Below are 18,229 nucleotides of genomic sequence, written 5' to 3'. Positions count from 1 at the left end.
TGTTTTTATGAGTTATCAAGTACATGGCTACAAAATCAAGAGAAATATTTTGAGAAGAAGAGACATTATTAATTTTAAATTCCCACATTTCTTGCCAAACTTTAGATTTTTACTTCCAGAAGAACAAAGCAAAAACATTATAAAACACAAGAAACCCTCCACTTTTGATCTATGGGAAATTAAAAACCTTTTTTCTCAACCTCAGTCTTACAACTTACATCAGTTTTAACCTTGGAAAAGCATCTGTGACTTGAGGTAAACTCTGGTTGGTTAATGAGGTTATCTAATGTAGCCCAATGAATTTGTCAAGGCTAATGATGATCAGTATATAGGCTCAAGGGATTTTTACATCAAAGCACAAATCTCTCTTATAATTTTTTTATTAAATTGTTGCTCTGTATGATTGTTGATCATCTTCTACAAAAAGAAAATTTGTAATCATCTTCTTTTGTGTTACTGTACAGAAATAGCATACTCAAGGTTGTTGCAGGTCTCTGTATCTGAAATCTGACTCATTGATGGATCTGAGGACAGTATAATAAAGTAGATTGATGACACTAGAAGCATTTAATGCTCTATGAATTAAAAACCTGGACAATATATTTAAGTAGAGTGGTTCAATAATTCATAGTTTAGTGGACATGCAAGGAAAGAGAACTTTTTGTCTCCCCACAAAAGTTAATAGAAATGCAGATTGGAGGTCCAAATGTCAATGAGAGGAGGGCAGGGGAGAAAGAAAGAAAGTCAAAACTCACCTATCAATAAGGCATATATATATATATATATATATATATATATATATATATATATACACACGTGTGTGTGTGTGTGTGGTGTGTGTGTACTTGGCCATGAAGGGCACAGAGGATGCGGAAACATGAAAATGAGTGTCTAAACAAAAAATGCAGATTATAACATGGACATGGCAAGTCTGTATATATTTGATCTAAAATACACCATGTTAAAAGAGCTTGTATAAAACTATATTAAGTATTCATTTTTTGAAATGCATTTTTTGTAAAAATGCAACTTTCTGATGTGTGAACTGCTTGCCTTAGCCTCTGCAATGCTTTCCTGTCCACTCTCATTGTTACAAGGACTGGCCCCTCCAGAACTCTGTGGGATTCTTGAGAATATTTCAGGCAACCTGAAAACATATTACACATATTACATAAGGTACAAATGTGTTCACCATACTGTTATGTTCTACAACAAATTATTGTTGCCTATCCTTCAAATGAGTTACCTTTGTAAACCAAATACAAACCACCATCATACATGGTAATTCAAGAAACTCCTTTTCATTCAGAAATAATTGCTACTAACTGGCCTCCTTAGTGTAATTATTTACCATAACATCTCTTGTTTACTTGCGCTCTGCTGCAGATCACATTTATGATGAAGTAACAAATCATGGGGATTTTATTTTCTTTTTGCTGTTTATATAGACACCAGAATGGCTATAAAACCTAATATGGCTGAAAAAGTAGGTCAGAGACTTTTCCATATTAACATTCATTCATGTCATGGAATTCTGCACTAGCATTATACTTTCCATGACAGGTGACACAGTAACAAGAAATTTCAGTGAAATTTTTAAATTCTTAGACAGATCTCTATATAAAAGACTCGTGCATATTACAGAAGTATATTAATTTTTTCTGTAAGCTAATAACTGGGAGACATGTACTGAAAGTGTCATCTAGTATTCACAGAGTGAGTGAATTTGGCATTTTTCTGATTATTGGATTTCCTTACTTACTAGTTTTGATTGAAAGGCTAATTTTCCCAAATTATACTCTCTGCTTTTACAATTTTCACCTTCAGTTTCATACTGAAATTAATTTTGTATAAGGAATCCAATTGTACTGAATTGAAACGTCATAAAAATCTAAAAAATTGTGTGCATTCATAAAAATATCACACTTTTAGATACAATTTTTTTAGGCTCCTTGAAGACTCAGAGAAATTGATGGCATATTTGAGAAAGCTGTGAATCTTTTTCTTTTTTTTTTTTTTTAATAGGATAAAACACACTTGTAGAACAACGAAATGAAGGCTTTTGAGTATGCATTACAAGTCATTAGTTTGAAAAGTGCCTGGCACTGATGGAGGGCTGTAACTTTGCTATCTATAATAATTTTCCCCATTGTTCTGACAGACTTAATCTGCTCACATCTGATATGAAAGCAATATCAGAAAAGATAGGTATCAAGAAACACAGCAAATTAAAGAAAAGTATATGCAAACATTCAATTTGGCTGTCTGTCATCTGTCTGATAGCAGTTAATTTACTGTCTATGTGTTACAGAGCAGAAAACAACATATCCTGTGCAGTCTGATGCATTTTTGGGGCAGAATCCAAGAGTATGTCACCACTAGAGAATGTGCCCTTTCCAGAACCGCCAATAAAATAAGACATATCTGAACATGTAAACAAACATGGTTGTGTTTTTGCAGGGAATTGAGGGCGGGTTCTAGCTGATTACTACATTGTTGGCAGTGCTATGTTGAAGTCATGGGTGGATGCAGTTATGGACCACAGCTTCTGAGAAATATGTTCTTTTACTTCCTAGGCAAAATTTCCTTGTATCTGTAGAAGTTTGGATGAAAAAACAAAGTATGTAAAGGTAGTTATAATTAGTTCAAATATCATTGGTGACTATAAAGAAAGGCACTTTTCTCTGGCTTCTTACCTGAGATGAGGAAAGTGACTGTATGTGAATGAAAAGAGTATCACTAGCTTGATCATTTTTACCTGGAAGACTTTACAGATGCTATTTACTGGAAAAACATGTTTTGTTTTTCTTTTTTTAAATGACTGTTGGAGTTAAATATAAACCTAATAAAACTTTTTCTGGGTAAAATTTGAGAATATCTACAAAGCTATGCACAATACTGCCTCCTACTTTAACTTCAATGATGCACATATTTGCACGTACAGATGCTTGTGCCCCTACTTTGGTCCTGCTTACTTTACCAGTACTGGGTCTGATAAGGTATAGTGATAGTATATACTCTCAGTGCTCTGTTGTCATTACATGTCTTGCACATCCACAATTCCAGGATGGTAGAGAATTTTCTACATTGCCTCTCTGCCATGGATAACAGCACTTAAGTCTCGGTTTGAGCCCACAGAGAGCTTACAAAAAAGATTAGGTAAAACAACTTTGCTTGAAGGGGATGCCTTTGAAACACAAATATCTTGTCAGTATTCTTTTAATCTCTCAGCTCACTTCTTTCAGCTCCTGATTCTGCCCTCCTCTTTTCACCCTAACATGAAAATCCTAGCCAAAAATGGTTGTTTCAGAAAAATAATGACAATTACTACAAAAGATAATCCAGATAGCTCTTGGTGCTATAATTTTTGTGTGAAGAAGGCAAACATTCAAATCCCAACTTCCTTTTAGCATTTCCTCAGTAAGTCACTGGCACCTGCAGTATCTTGTCTCCTCCTTATTTTTGCATGCAACATTTTACAATCACATGCACAGTGACCTAGTAAAAAAATTTTTTTGTAAGACCCTTCTCCACGCACTGGAGTATGATTTTACTGCTGCTCATCCACATCTCTGCTGCATGTCAGAAGACATATGGCACTCATGTTGCTTTTTGCCTGGGTAGTCTTTTCCAAAATTGACTATATATCTTTGCTCTGCATGATGTTTCTTATTTCTTATAAGTGTGAAGGGAATTCACTGCTTTCAAATTCCCAGTTTGAATCAATGTTGCATTTTGCAAGGGTTTTGGCATATTTTATCATCTTGGCCAGCAAAATTGAAAGGTGGCTTAAAATGATTATCTCCTTTCCCTTCTTTTATTTATCTGCTTTTCTATTGTTAGGTTTTTGATACTAGATTACCTGCTTTTATGGATTTTTTTCTAACTCTTCACACTTCACATCCTCCAAAAGGTGGAAAAGGCCCTTTTCACTAAATCCTATAAGTCCCACTTGTTTTTGTCACCACTTTCTCCTGGTTAGTTATCTAACACCCCTGCTCTAACATCTTCTTTCTGTTTGTTATTTTGCAGTCTTCTTTTCAGACCAACCATAGCATCTTAGTCAAAAATCTTCACTTCCTATTTGCCTGCAGTGGTATGGCTCATTCTTCAAATTCCATTAGTAGTTTCAGTCTTGGTTTTTAGCTCTCTTTCAAAGCTCACCTTCACTCTGACTTGCAAATCACTTCTCCTCCTCTTCTTCTAATGAGAAACCCTGCTCTTCATGGAGAATTCAATTCCTGTTAAGCAAGGAAAAGAAGCTGTCGATAATATGGTGGCCCTTATGGGAACTAATGAAGGAAGGTTATACCCTTTCACATATACAAAGAAACTACAGGGTCAAACATAGTGGAAAATTATGACATTTCCTACTCCAGAAAAAATACACTGAAGGCAGAGAAAAAAGTCGGGTGGAATTTTCCTAAGGTTTGAGTGTGCAGGTATTGCATTTTTGTCTATGGCTGTATCTGTACATATCTCTAGCTCTTCCCCTACTGACCTACAAAATATCCTTTTTCTCAATATGTCTCAGCTTACACAGCAATTTGAGTTTTTACTTCTACAAACCACAAAGGCAAGAGTGGTGAAGACATAAGGTTTTTCAACCCTGAAGCCACTAACTACCAATCTAATTAAAACAAAGCTCTAAGACATGCAATAAACATGTTCTAGTTTTGTTGTAACAGCATTTGGAATACAATGCAGGATTAAGGTTCTGAGGAAAAGGGAAATATTTCTAAGATTTCTTGGCATTCTTAGCAGAAACTGAACTTGGGACAAAAGAAAGAGATCTTTCTGTTTTAACATTAAAGATGTTGAATGTTCAACCTACAATTAAGGAAAGAAATCACAGTGAGGAGGTACATGAGGGCTTAAAAAATTATGGCTCTGAATTGTCATACTATGTTGAATATTAATAACACTGACAACCAATGCATGTATGTTCATGCATATAGGTACATAAGTGTGCATATTCACAGACTAATGCTATTCAGGTTTGGCCTTGATTGGTTGATGACTTACTGGAATGAATACTGCATTTTTTATAACCAAAATTTCAAACATGGGACCCAAAGGAGGTACTGAATCACAGTCTGTGGGAAAAACTAGTTTTGCTGTTTTGCAGGTTTTCCTTCAGTTTTGTTGAACCCTGTTTAGTTCATGTTGCTGTTATGAGGAAATGATTGTTTATATCTCTCATCTTGTGTGTATTGGAAAATTGGCAGCACTACTTTGTAATTCATCACTTATTGTGAGTCAGGGGACAATGTATTTTCAACTTCAGGGCAAAGGATTATACAGACTCATAAAAGTAAAATATCACATCCCTTTGAGCTGAATCAACCTAATAACAGAGATCTTATACAACTTTATAATAATATGCAGCAGAATTAGCAGGTTCTCATAGCCCTTAAGTTTTATAAAAGATTTTTTCTTTTATCTGTTTAGATTTTATTCAGCCAGCTGATGAGTCATGGTCAGAAACATCCCCTGTGAAAATGAAGCTTTCTGAGAGAGCAGTGCTTGGCGATGGGAGATAGAACCAACTTAGCTATTTTTTACTTTAAGTTGCTGTGTGTTTGCATTCAACTCCACACAGTGACAAAGCCAAGATACAGTATGCAGCAATGACACTGCTCTTTAAAATTCACAAAGCAATTAGGCAGTACTTGTATTGTCTGCAAACTGTAAAGCAATGTACAGTATGTAAATGTACGCAGACAAGGTTTCACCCTATGTAATTACCTTACTCAAGAGCAAGGGTTTGGCACTTTGCAAAGCCCAGTTGACATTTTGTCAATGCATTACCCATCACATAATTTTCATAAACTTGAAAATATTTCAAGTTCCTAAGGGAAGTTAATATTAAAGACATATCAAGCAGTCCATCTTGAACCTTGAATTTTCTATCTTGGCATGGGTGACCAGCTGGTTTGGGAAGCACAGAACTTACTACTCCTTCATCTGAATGGCATATTAATGTTGTAAGCTAATTCATTATGTGTCATAAGCTAATTATAGTCTACTGAAGTAGATGTCAGTTGCTTAATAAATATAAAATTTATTGAATTTAATTTTCAATAATGGTCGAATATTAAATATTCAATTTTGATTGTCAATTATTTAAAGGAAAGAACAATATCTTTCTACAATATTTATGTTGCTAATCATTAGTAGGTGCTAGCAAATACCCACAGTTCAAATGAATGAAGGTTCTGAGATTTGAAGAGTTACAATTCAAGCTAATGGCAATTATGATTCAGGAAATGTGTATTACAGGCAAACATTAAGTTTTCTCTTTAATGACGCATACAACAATAGAAACAATATTATTACTTAGATAGCTCTGACAAATCTAACGAGAATCTCATGTCTGGAAAAGAAATGACACAACTCCCCTTCATATTGTTTCCTTTAGGTGAAGGAAAAAAGTTTAATTCTGTTCTAATTTTTTTTTTCTCTCACTTTCTATGCTAAGTGGAAATAGAAATCACAAGACCTGTTTTCTTCCTGCAAACACAGTGTACCGTTTCTTACTTCATATGTTGGTAGCGTGAGTAGAAGAAATCCAACATCCTCTCCACCAGCACGCAAAGCAAGTTTATTTCTTTCTCATTCGCTGTCCCTGCCAAGTTGATTGTAAAGGATAGAAATATATTTTTTAAAAAATCCTTTAACTTTCATCCTATAACATTTTTTCAGTAGATCTAGTCACATACATGTAACAAAGTTACTTAAATTATTTTTATAATTAATAATTATCTTTTTTATTTACTTTTGAAACCATTGTTGTTCTTAGCAGAGTTTTGAAGATCCTGGTAAAAGATTTTATCTCTTTTTCACCCATACCTGACATTCATAGGAATGTTTAATGAAGTAGGGAACAAAGTAGCCCTGGCTCCCAGCTGCTCTCTGTGTTGCTCTTGTCAGTCCTGAGCCTCTATTAAGAAACAGCTGAACTTAGCAAAACCTGCAGCTACCAGCAAGGTTTTAGCAACCTCTTTCTTGGAGTTAGCCATTAAACTGAGGAAGATGTTGGCCACTGGGGAGAAATAAGAACCTCTGTGTACATGCACCTATGTGCCCCTGTGCATAATAAATAACTTGGCATAAAAAAGCCCTCCACACATTTCCTCTATCTCTCAAGTGCAAGCAAAGCTATCTTTGAGACAGAAAGTCTCTAGGCTGCATTAACATTTTAAGTCATCCTGTCACTAATGGAAAAGAAACAGCCAAGCAAAGGCCTCTTCTGTTTTGTCACAAAAGCATAAGGCACTGAGTATGCTGGTGGAAATTACCATAACTGCATATTACTGAGCCAAAAATAACAGAAACTCTTCATTTTACATCCCATCTGACTTTAATATAAGCAGCTCAGGTTTCTGTAGGGATTATACTTTGTTTAGTCTCTGATAGAAACTAGTATTTAAGTAAATAGTAACCAGAAGGATGTCAATCACTTTCACCATAAAATAGTGCATGGCAAGCTAAATCAGGAAATTCTTTGCTGCTCACTGAAAACTCTGGCCGACTTTTTGTGATTTCTCTTGTTAATAAAATAGTGATTGAAATAATCTTGTGTTCAATTAACTGTGACATCATGAAAGATCTTTAATAAAAGAAGAAAATGAAGTACCATACTAAAGGTCATAAATTTTCCAAATATAGGTACTTATATTGAGCATTAAGTGTCTGTTAACATGCTGATCTGAGACCATAAGCCCATGCACACACGCTCTTCTGTAAAGAGCAGCAAAAGGACATTTTGCAGCACAAATTCATATTAGTCTGAGATAAAAAAGCAGAGCTATTTTATAATGCTTGCTTGTGTAGCCCAACCCAAATTACACCCTAACTTTTCTTTAACAAGGTTCAGAGAGTTTCTCACCCGTTTCTGTTTCCCTCCTTGATTCCAGGGAGTGCTGGAGGCCTTGGACACAGAGAACTCTCACAGCAGCTGCAATATCAAGGGGCTGAAGGAGGCAGGAGGGCAGGTGAGGAAAGCATTAAGGTTTTGTCTAAGGCATGAAACATGTGGGCCATTAACTGTGCTGGCAGCAAGGAGTTGATTGTAGGAAGGAGAAGGGTTTAGACCTGGACTGGTTTTAATCTTACAGTATTAATAACAAAACATTTTACCCACAGACACTTCTTTTGGTGCTCTTGTGCTTCTTTCTACAAGGTTCACATTGGTTATGTCTACACACAAAATACTTTTGCAAGTATATTACTTCAGCTCACTGGTTTGTCTCCACCAGTTAGACCATCAAAATCTTTAATTCTGACTCAGCTTAGCACATTCAAGGAAGTCCCTACAAATTCTCCTGGCAAAACCCATGGTGTTGCCAGGGCAAGCAGTGTCAATATTAGAAGAGCTTGTTATAAGGTTTCATCATGCATCCATGGATAATTTGTTGAGAAGGGAGCACATGTCACATTAGCCAAGGCCAAGAGGAGAAGGAAGGTGAGAGGTCAGACTTTATTTGGCCAATGTGAACTGACTCAATAATAAGAGAGCTGAGTTAGCCAGCTGCTCACAGATGAGAATAAACCTGAGCCTCTGCCTCGCTGGGACCTGAAGTACCCCTGCAACACTATTATTTCCCACAGCTAATATTTACAGGGCCTGTGTACCCACAATTTACAGGTGGTAGAAGAATGAGGAGCACAGCCACAAGCAAGCAATGATTTTTGATAGACATAGATTTTGTTTGAGCTCTGATAATAGATCACATAACTCCTATTAGGACATTCTCCTGGATGGTAGTGAGGCATTCAGAATTATTTCAGCCTGTGCAGAACATGAGGATATATTAATTTTATTGAACAGATCCAAGAACTTCCCAGAAGAATGAAGTACCTCTATATTCTCCTTTCTGAAGTTCAAGGGAGCAAGGAAAACAAAAGGTAAATTCTTCCTTTAGAGTGTCAGGATGCAGGTCTCATTAGGTCTCTTGTGGAAGCTGTCCCAGAACTGTGTTTCTTTCCTCACTCTCAGCCTGAAATCTGAGTTAACCTCTCTGCAAAATCTTTGTTGAATCTAAAACAAAACCACTACCTTCTGCTAAAATTTATACTTGGTAGAAAAAATAGGTTGTGATGCAAGTATCTGAATGCCATTTCTTAAACGTTCTTTTCCTTGAACAATGTCTGTTTTATAATGGCCTCTGAATAATCTAAGAATAACAATCTTTGTTTTTCAATATAACATTCAAACATCTAAAGCATTGCTTAAGTTACAAATTAGGTACAGCAGGTTCAGCAGCACTCAGGAGGCCAAGGTTGCTGTGTGTAACTTCTGAAATTAAACCAGGAAGGAAATCTGCAGTTTCACCCTGAGAGATCACAGGACTGTCTCATGTTGTGTCTGAGCCTTGGAAACAAGAGTTGGGATGTTACAGAACTGTGTTGAAAAGAAATTAAACCTTACATATAGACATTCTCCCTAAGAGAGAACTTTATGCATCATCAAAGAGCTTGCTGTTAAATGCAGAGTCTGAAATGCTTCTGAGCTAAAGAACTACTTTCTGTTGAAACTGTTGTACATGAAACGACTATGAACCTGCATATAATTAAAATCATGAATTGCAAGATGAATCATATTTTGGTAATGAGTAGCTTGGTAGAAATATTATCATGTAAAAGGATATGCAGGATATTGTCCCAGTATTTTCCAGCAAACCAATATACATAACATTCATGCAATTATGAGGCAACAATACAAATTCTGTACGTTTTTTGGGCTATAAATTTTAGTTTTAGCTTTCATTTCACAATCTGTTCTTCAGAGGTCTTTGCAGTGTAACAGTGTTTTGCCCTGAACACAGGATAAAATTTCCACTACTAGCAAAAGCTAGTAAATTATTTATAGGACTATTCTGCAATTAGTTTTCAAGTTTTTTAATTACAAAAATCAGTTTCTACAAATAAAGGCGCTTTTTTTTTTTTTTTACTTTGATGAGTGAAAGACTGAAATAATCAAGTTACATGATTTATCAAGTCTTCCTTAATATTTCCCCTTCATCATCTTACCATTGCTCAATGCTATTTGCCAACAATTTCCAGTTAGAAGATTGTGCCAACGACTTCTGGCACTTAGTGGTTGTGGAGACTACTTTGTGTTACTACATTAACAAGTGGCTTCAGAAGTTGTTACCTCCTTGGAAACACCAGACTGCAAAAATAGCTGTATCTTTTGTGTTGTTCCAGCTCCGCCTTATGCAGGATTTCCTTCCACGACAGATTCAAATTGGTCATTTTCCTCATGGGACTTTTTAGCAAAAAAAAAATACAGGACCCTACAAGGCTTTCTGATTATAACTTGATCAAGAAACCTCCCCTGGTAGCATCCAATAATTTTGTCATTCCATTTTCTCAGATGAAGGGAATCTATCCTTATCTGTCTGGATGAAAATGTGCATGCTTCTATGATTCTCACATAGGGTCTAAGCATAGAAAGCCCTGACAAAGCTGCCTGGGGAAAACTTATTTGACATCAATTCTTGTTGCGCAGCCATGCTCTTGGTTTCAGAAATCTTGCCCCCTTGTTATGGGTCTTACCTGCTTTCACACGACTATGCAAATACATAAAATCTGAAGAAATACCAAGCTGAATGAGAGCAAAGAGCCATCTAGAGTGCACAGCTGGGAAAATGCAGAAAGGTAAGGCACACATAGCAAGGCCTGTGTACTTACAGCTTCCAGCCAGCAACACTCTCAAGATCTCAAAGGTAGAGTCTGCATTGAAAAGGTGCATTTAACCTCTTTTGAAACACCTGGGATCCAGCAGAAGTCCTGATTTAAGTAGCTCCTCTCCTTGCTCATTAACTGACTGCATAATAAACTCTTGAGACTCATGAGATTGTGTCACTGAACAGGAGATGAGCAGTTAAGTAATGTTACTTAAAAACAATTTTTTGACCAAACAAGGCAGTGAGATTGATGGAAGCACAAGAAGATTGTGCACAAGAAGATTTGTGTCATCATGGCTGGTACAGAATAAAGACAGTATATTCATCTATCTTTATCTTCTTTATCTGTACCTTCAGCTAACAGAAGTAGGGATTATCAGATACTACTGGCATCACACAGGCAAAACACTCACTTAGCATTTAGCCTACACACTTATTTTTTCAAGAATATAGAGGATCCTTGTGTGAAAAGAAATCTAGGGACACTTCATGTTTGCTTTTGCAAATAGATTAGCAATAGTCATTTTCATGGCCTTTCAGAATGTTATTTTTGACAGTACACTGCCAATGATTGTGTTATAATTAATGTTCTTTCCTACGACTTATCACATTAAACTGAAATATTTAATTATGGATATATTTAATATGCCATGAATTATTATGCAGTATTTTATTTTATAATATTGATTCTTAATTACTCTTTATTCTACATTCCTTCATTAAGTATAATTATACATGTTAGCAGTAGAAAATAAATTTTTCCCTTTGTGAAGGGCAGCTGTCTTGTATTTTCACCATTTCTTTGCCCACATTTAAAAATTGCAGATTAGTCCATACAATATACAGTAAAACACCATCAGCATGCTAAGAGCAGTAGCTATTCTTTAAAGCGTATCCCATCTGTCTACTTAAGTGTTGAATACCAGCAATTTTAGCCTTATGTAGACATTTAAAAAGCAACAGTACAATAGTTCAGAGGTATGCCTTAAGAAATTAAGGTGTTTCAGTCTGGAAAATAAAATACTGTCAACTGCACATGTAACTTGTTGGACAGGAATGGGCATTTAGTAAGAATGACCAGATGATTTCTCAGCTACTAATGTATCTTCACCAGATCCTTATAGTCTAAAATAATGCACCTTAATCTTTAATAATTAATCATAAGCATCTTGAATTTTTAAAGATACATACATATGTACAAACACACATACATAAATATTACAAATATTACTGAAAGAGCCTAGCACTGCAAACTGTCCGTAGTTTTTCTGATAGGATAGCATAAAAATGCCATGAATGGAAGGGTCAATGTAATTTCACCTTTTTGAAGACCTGATCTAAAGCTCAACAGATTCTTTGGAAGTCATCTTAGAATATTCCAAATACTTAGTTATATTAGCAATTATTTTGGTTAATAGATCAAGTTAAAAAATTCAGATAATGCTTGCCATTTAAAGCATTTGTATTATATAAATATAATGTTTATCCATCTGTGAGTAAAAGCTATTCTGCATTAAAGCTTCTTCAGTAAACCTTTACTTTTCAAATATTTCTTTTCAGATAGTGCAAGGGACTTACAAATCAGCCAACAAACCTGAGCACACAGATAAACATATATAAACTCATATACATTACTCATATCATATAGTCAAATCATTACTGCATCTTTAGTGCTTTGGCATACCACAGGATTGTTGTCATGCAAGCCTGAGTGAAACATAATAACAGAATAAGTAAAAACAGCCTGAGTTGATCACTTTATTTCTTGATTAGCTATTGAACATCCTTGTAATAAGGATGAGAAAATGAGTAATTAATGTATCAGAAGAACAATCTCCTGATTTGCTTCTTTCCACATCACTATAAACACCGCTAATTCCTGCAGAAAAGATGGTTGTTGTAAGTCTTGTTGTTAGAGCCATCAAATCTAAGCTTTTATGAATATAATTGTGTTATGTATATTAATATTGCTTCATATATGTTCACTCTACAATGTTGCATCCCAGGTGTGGGTTTAGATTAGGGGTTCTTATTTATGTTAGTTAGCCAAGTCCTGTGTACCCTCGTGTTCTCCCCCCTCACAGTTGTTAGCCCCAGGCTGCCTGCCATTGGAGTGTTCCCCCGTCACTCCTGTGACCGCTCCCCCATCCTGTCCTGAGGAGTTCTGTGTCTGTCACCCCGATCCTGCAACCCTGTTCGCCCCGAGGCCCCGTGTCCGCCCCTGCTGTGTTCCTGTTGGTCGCCATAGTACATGTCAGCACCACGGCGCCTGTATTCATGGGGGGGGGGGGGGGGGGCGCATCTGCCCTCCCTGTAACACTCCCTATATCATCCCGTTCCCCCCTGGTGCCAGCACCATTTCCCCCATGTGGTGTGGGAAGCGTGGGTCGCAACCCCCCACTGCAGCTCTCCGTGACAATAAAGCCTTCCCGCTTTCCTTCGTGGGTGATTTGGACAAATTCCTTCCCTCTTTGCATTGGACCCTCGCACGGGCGACAGAACCCGTCAGACTCCGACCGGCGTGCCAGCCGCAGCGGCACGCGGGAGAGAAGCGGCGAGCCTGAGCTCCGGAGGGAGGAGCACTGAAAGGCGCCGGAGCTGCCCAGAGCCAGGAGAAACAGTGCGACGCCGCACTACAATTCACACTCTAATTCATAATATCAGTGCACATTGATTAAAAAATTAATATTTTTTTAATAAACATTTCCATTAGCATCACCTCCTGCAGAGCATATTTGTCCCATCCAGTAGAAATCCTAACTTTCAGTTACATCAGGTTAAATTGTATGTTGCATTGCTAAAACACAGTGACTCTGTGCTTTGTTATGCAATCTTTCTAATACTATTTGGTTTGAATACCATTTAAAATGTATGTGCTTTTATTACTGTGAAAATCCATTGTTATTAATGACAATTGTCCATAAGATATCAATAAGTACTAAGAACTCCCACCTCTCTTATTACTTACTTGGCCACTTCCAAGCCAGATAACCATCTCTTTTATAGCTCGAATACTCAGGAATTTCCTACCTGGTTGCTTCTCAGAGCTCCTTAGGAAGGTAATGAGCAAGAGCTGGGTAGCAATCAGAGGCACCTGTCTGCCATAACAGAGCAGCTAATGGTTCCCTCTCGACTGTAGCCTCCTGAGTTGTGGACTGCATTTCCTTCACAGCTCCTGTAATAGGAGCTTCATTGGGTTTTTTCCTGAGTGTTGTGGTTTAGGAATGGTATTTAGTGCCCCCTCCACCAGGACTCCAAAACCATAATGGAATATCACAGTGCCTCCCGCTTGCTTCCCCTCCCCCTCTCTTCTGCCCACGGGTGGCCAGAGAGGAGAACTGGAGGCACAAAAGTCAAAGATGACCAGCTGAGATAACAGTTTACTGGAAACAGCAACAAGATAAGAAAAGGAGTAGTAACAGCAACAATATTAATAATGAAAGCATACAAAAGACCGAGTGTGGAACTCAACCCACCCACAGCCATGCCACTCAAACTGGTCCCTCTGGCTGGGACCAGCATTACCGCACCGCTCATGTGCCAGGCTTGCTCCACTGGAAAGGAATGCCCTGGCAGTGACATGAAATAGCATTGAATAATATTTGGGTCTTGGCCACACCCATATTGTTCCAGGCTCCTCCCCCTCACAGGTACTGCAAAAAATTAACCCTGTCTGTGATTAAAGACCTTGACAATGACTAAGCTCAGCTGGGAAGTATCAGATTAAAAAGCATGTATTATGCTAAAAAAATACTAGCCTTCTTACCTGCATACATTCTCTGAGTTTAAAAGGGAAATTAAGCCTACATTTAATTGACTGTTTCTTGATTGTTAAACCTGCACATGCTATGTTTCAATTTCCGGTGATCATAATTTATAATTTAGCATGGCTTGCTCCTGCGTCAGTAACACAGATTTACTAATGCCAGCATTATACAATTTGTACCACATTTAATTAGGCAATTCTATTTGATTGTTAGCACAGTGCATTTTGTAAAGAGCACAGCACATTAAACTATTGAGCTCCTATTCGACAACCCACCTAGAACTGTTCCATCCTATGTTACAAAATTTATGACTGCAATAAGTGACTAGAAAGAGTCATTAAAAGGCTGTAGATTTCAACGCTGTGAATGCACTTACACTGCAATGTATAAAATATATGTTCTGGAAGTTCTGAAACAAATGTACATTTCCTCTAAAATCATTATAATATTTTTCTTTCTCAGATGTTGCAACTATAAAAGATCTATTAATCTCCAAGAAAGGATGTAGGAGAGGGGAATCCTGGTCAGCGTCTGACAAAGGGAAGATTTTGTGCAGCATGAGAAAAGAAAAGGTATTCTTTGTACAAGCTAAATAGATTATTTCACTACTCTTCCAAAGCAGGAATATGTACTTTTTTAAGTAGGTCTAGACATGAGAACCTACAATTATACTTAATTCTATATCTTATTGCACATAAGCAATAATGTTTTCAGATAGTGAATATTGTGCTCTTGACCTACTAAAGATTAATCATGTAATATCTGCCCAGGATGTGAGTAAGAAGTCTTTATAGTCAGTGTCATTTATTTTAATGAGGCATTGGTGGGTTTAAAATCAAGGTAAACCTGCTAATAGGATTGTTAAGGTCAATGAAGTTATCCCTGCCTTCAAGCAAACTATGTACTTAATGAGCTGGCTGACTCATATTCTACATCTGAAATTTGATATTAAATTGGACTCATGTACATATTTCATCAATGTCTCTTAAGGGCTTATGTACATTTTAAAATTATTACAACTAGAAATTATTGTGTTTTGGGGACATAAAACAACTTGCCCTAATATAGAAGAAGGAATAAAAAACTAGAGGGAAAGAGCATTTTAAGAGTCCCCCAATTGTAAAGTGCCACTATATTGTAACAGATTTTTCTTTTTAAAAATGGTTCAAATGTAACAATATCTTTCTATATTTTTTCCAAAAAGATTTTTTTTCCTTCCAGCATGAAAACCACTATTGACATATTGCAGCTGTGTTTCCACTTTTACATGAGTATTCTGCTATGTCTTTTTTTTTATCTCTTATTTAAAATCCTTTGTTACTGCAGTTATCAGTTATGTGAGAAAGAGAGTATTTTTGGGGGTTTGTGGTGTTTTTTAAAGATGTGATTCATTCCTCACCATAAGAGGGAAAGCCTTGGAAGCACTAATTTCAATTCCAAAACCAAGGGAGACAAGAAGAAGAATCTTTTTCTCTTTGGGAGCAGGCTATGGAGGTAGCAGCATGGCCTCCTGTGCTGCAATGTATATGCTTGAGCAAGGGCAGAGGAAGGAGACAGACTAAGAGGAAACAAAAAGAGAAAAGGTATAAGGATTAAGAACTGGGCAAGATGCAAGACTTAGGAGTCAATAAATGGAGGTGATACTTGAAGTGGTGGACTTTCCTCTTTCATGACTCGAAGGAAAACCATTAAGTAAATAGATATATTGATAGCTAGGAGGGAGCAACTGATGTGCACTTGAATTCATCCAAGGCAGAACATATCTTTCCTGAAAGCCTAAACAGACTTAGCCTGAGATACTGGAGCTATTAAAAGTATCATTGTACAAGCTGACAGCTGGGTAACAGCTTTATAGCCAGACTGGCAGAGCTGGCTCAGGGCTTCACAGAAAATGTGGAAAGCTATAAAGGCAAAATTCACATCCTGACAAAAGCAAGGGAAACTCCAGTATTTCTAACAATTTTTACCAAAGTAAATTGATTTCTTTGAAAAAAGCTTTCCTTTTAAGTGAGGCTTCACAGCAGGAGGGAAACAGCACCGTGGATTCTGAAACACACATGACATTTTGGATACCTGCACCCAAGTCATTACTACAGGGCTGGTTTTAAAATAAGTTACATTATTCTTCCTCTTGTGGGGAAAGCCCCACACAAACTTAATCTACACAGTGAGTTTCCTACCAGGGATATGCTCAAGTCCCCCAATACAGGCCAAGCAATAATAACATGAGTAATTACTTTTTTCTTGGGAGTTTAAGATGAGAGACCTTTCAGTAAAAGTAACGAGCCTTTCCTGCGATGTAAGTGTTCACAGGACATAATAAAGTTAATTTACTTTCAAAGTTTAATTTTAAAGTGTTGCATTTTAATTTAAACACAGTTTTCCTCTCAGTTATGCTAACCTATTCCAAGTCAGATAATGCTGTTTAAGAATAATCAAATTTCTGGTCCTCTTCATGAGGATTTCCATATGTATGTTGAACAATATAAAATCATTTAATGAAATTATGTTATTTACTTACATTTATTAAAGTCAGTACAACATTGTGGCTTATAAAACAGCAAGGAGAACAAGAAACCTTCTGAAGCAGTTAGAGATAAACATTGATAAGCATGTCACAGCTAATTGTTAAAATTTACTATGTAATTAAGAATTTTTACATACCACAATAGGTCAAAAAACAGGACATCCCAAATTATCAAATCCCAACCATCCCAACCATCAAATACCCTTAAAATCAGTTGATGTTTATAATTAAATACCTTTCCAAACAAAGACAAAACCCTATATCTATCCATTGTTAACAGGATGAAATCTGGGTAAGCTAACCAGACTCCTTCAAGGGAAAAACCATAACCTATACTTGAAGGTGAACTCAAGCTGTGATCAAACTTAGTGAAGTATGACTGGGCAGTCTGAAATAGAAGACAAAAGCATTTCACATTGGATCCTACTTGTAACTTACTTTTAAATTGGCCTTTTTTTCATCTGGTTTTGCCCTGATGCTTTTTATAGTAGAAACTGCAAGAAAACAATGGACAGTAGCCTTTGGTTTCAATATAATGAATTTTCTTCTTATATGCCAGGAAGGACTTTATATTTTGTGTATTCTTGAGACTGTATTTTCAAGGCTTTGAATATTTTGATTTGTGGAAGTTTTCAAGATTGCAAGATCTGTGATGCTCTGAAAGGATTGATGCTGACCATAGTGACACGTTTCTGAAAGAAAGAGATTGGATGAAAAATACTTCTGGAACATGAAAAACTTCAAGTTGATCAGTCCCCAACCTGTGTTGGTCCTTGGAGTTATTCTACCCCAGATTCAGGATCCTGCACTTGCCATTGTTGAACCTTATTATGTTTCTCTCTGCCCAGTCTCCAGCCTATCAAGGTCCCACTGAATAGCAGCACAGCCTTCAGGTGTATCAGCCACTACCCTCAGTTTTGTATCATCAGCAACCTTGCTGAGGGTGATTCAATCCCTTTTTCCAGGTCATTGATAAACAAGTTGAATAAGACGGAGCCCAGTATTGAACTGTGGGGAATGCCACACACTACAAACCTCCAAATGGATTCTGCTCCACTGATCATAACCCTCTGAGGTCTGATCTAGACCCTATGAGCTCTGCCTTTAGTTCTTGATCCACCTCACCCTGTCCATTCATTTCTTGAGCTTACCTATGAGGATGTTCTGGGAGACAGTGTCAAAAGCCCCGATGAAGTTAAGGCAGACAACATCCACTGCCCTTCCTTCACTGTCCCATCCTG

At 36.9% G+C, this 18,229-nt stretch overlaps 1 long non-coding RNA gene across 2 annotated transcripts; it reads right to left on the bottom strand.

Moving 5' to 3' along the window:
- Positions 1-1,000: 1,000 nt before the first annotated feature.
- LOC128798635 (uncharacterized) lies at positions 1,001-18,201 on the bottom strand. Of its 2 annotated transcripts, none has more exons than XR_008434493.1 (4): positions 18,140-18,201; positions 17,427-17,680; positions 4,165-4,241; positions 1,001-1,147 (listed from the first exon to the last, which is right to left on the bottom strand). It is a non-coding gene; the product is annotated as an uncharacterized LOC128798635 (long non-coding RNA). The 2 variants fall into 2 exon arrangements; XR_008434492.1 differs by lacking the exon at positions 18,140-18,201 and adding an exon at positions 18,024-18,113.
- Between the last annotated feature and the right edge of the window lie 28 nt (positions 18,202-18,229).

This window comes from Vidua chalybeata, chromosome 1, assembly GCF_026979565.1.
Source record: "Vidua chalybeata isolate OUT-0048 chromosome 1, bVidCha1 merged haplotype, whole genome shotgun sequence".
NCBI classification, from domain to species: Eukaryota; Metazoa; Chordata; class Aves; order Passeriformes; family Viduidae; genus Vidua; species Vidua chalybeata.
The sequence above is the reverse complement of the archived record's forward strand: the minus strand, read 5'-3'. Positions and strand labels throughout refer to the sequence as shown.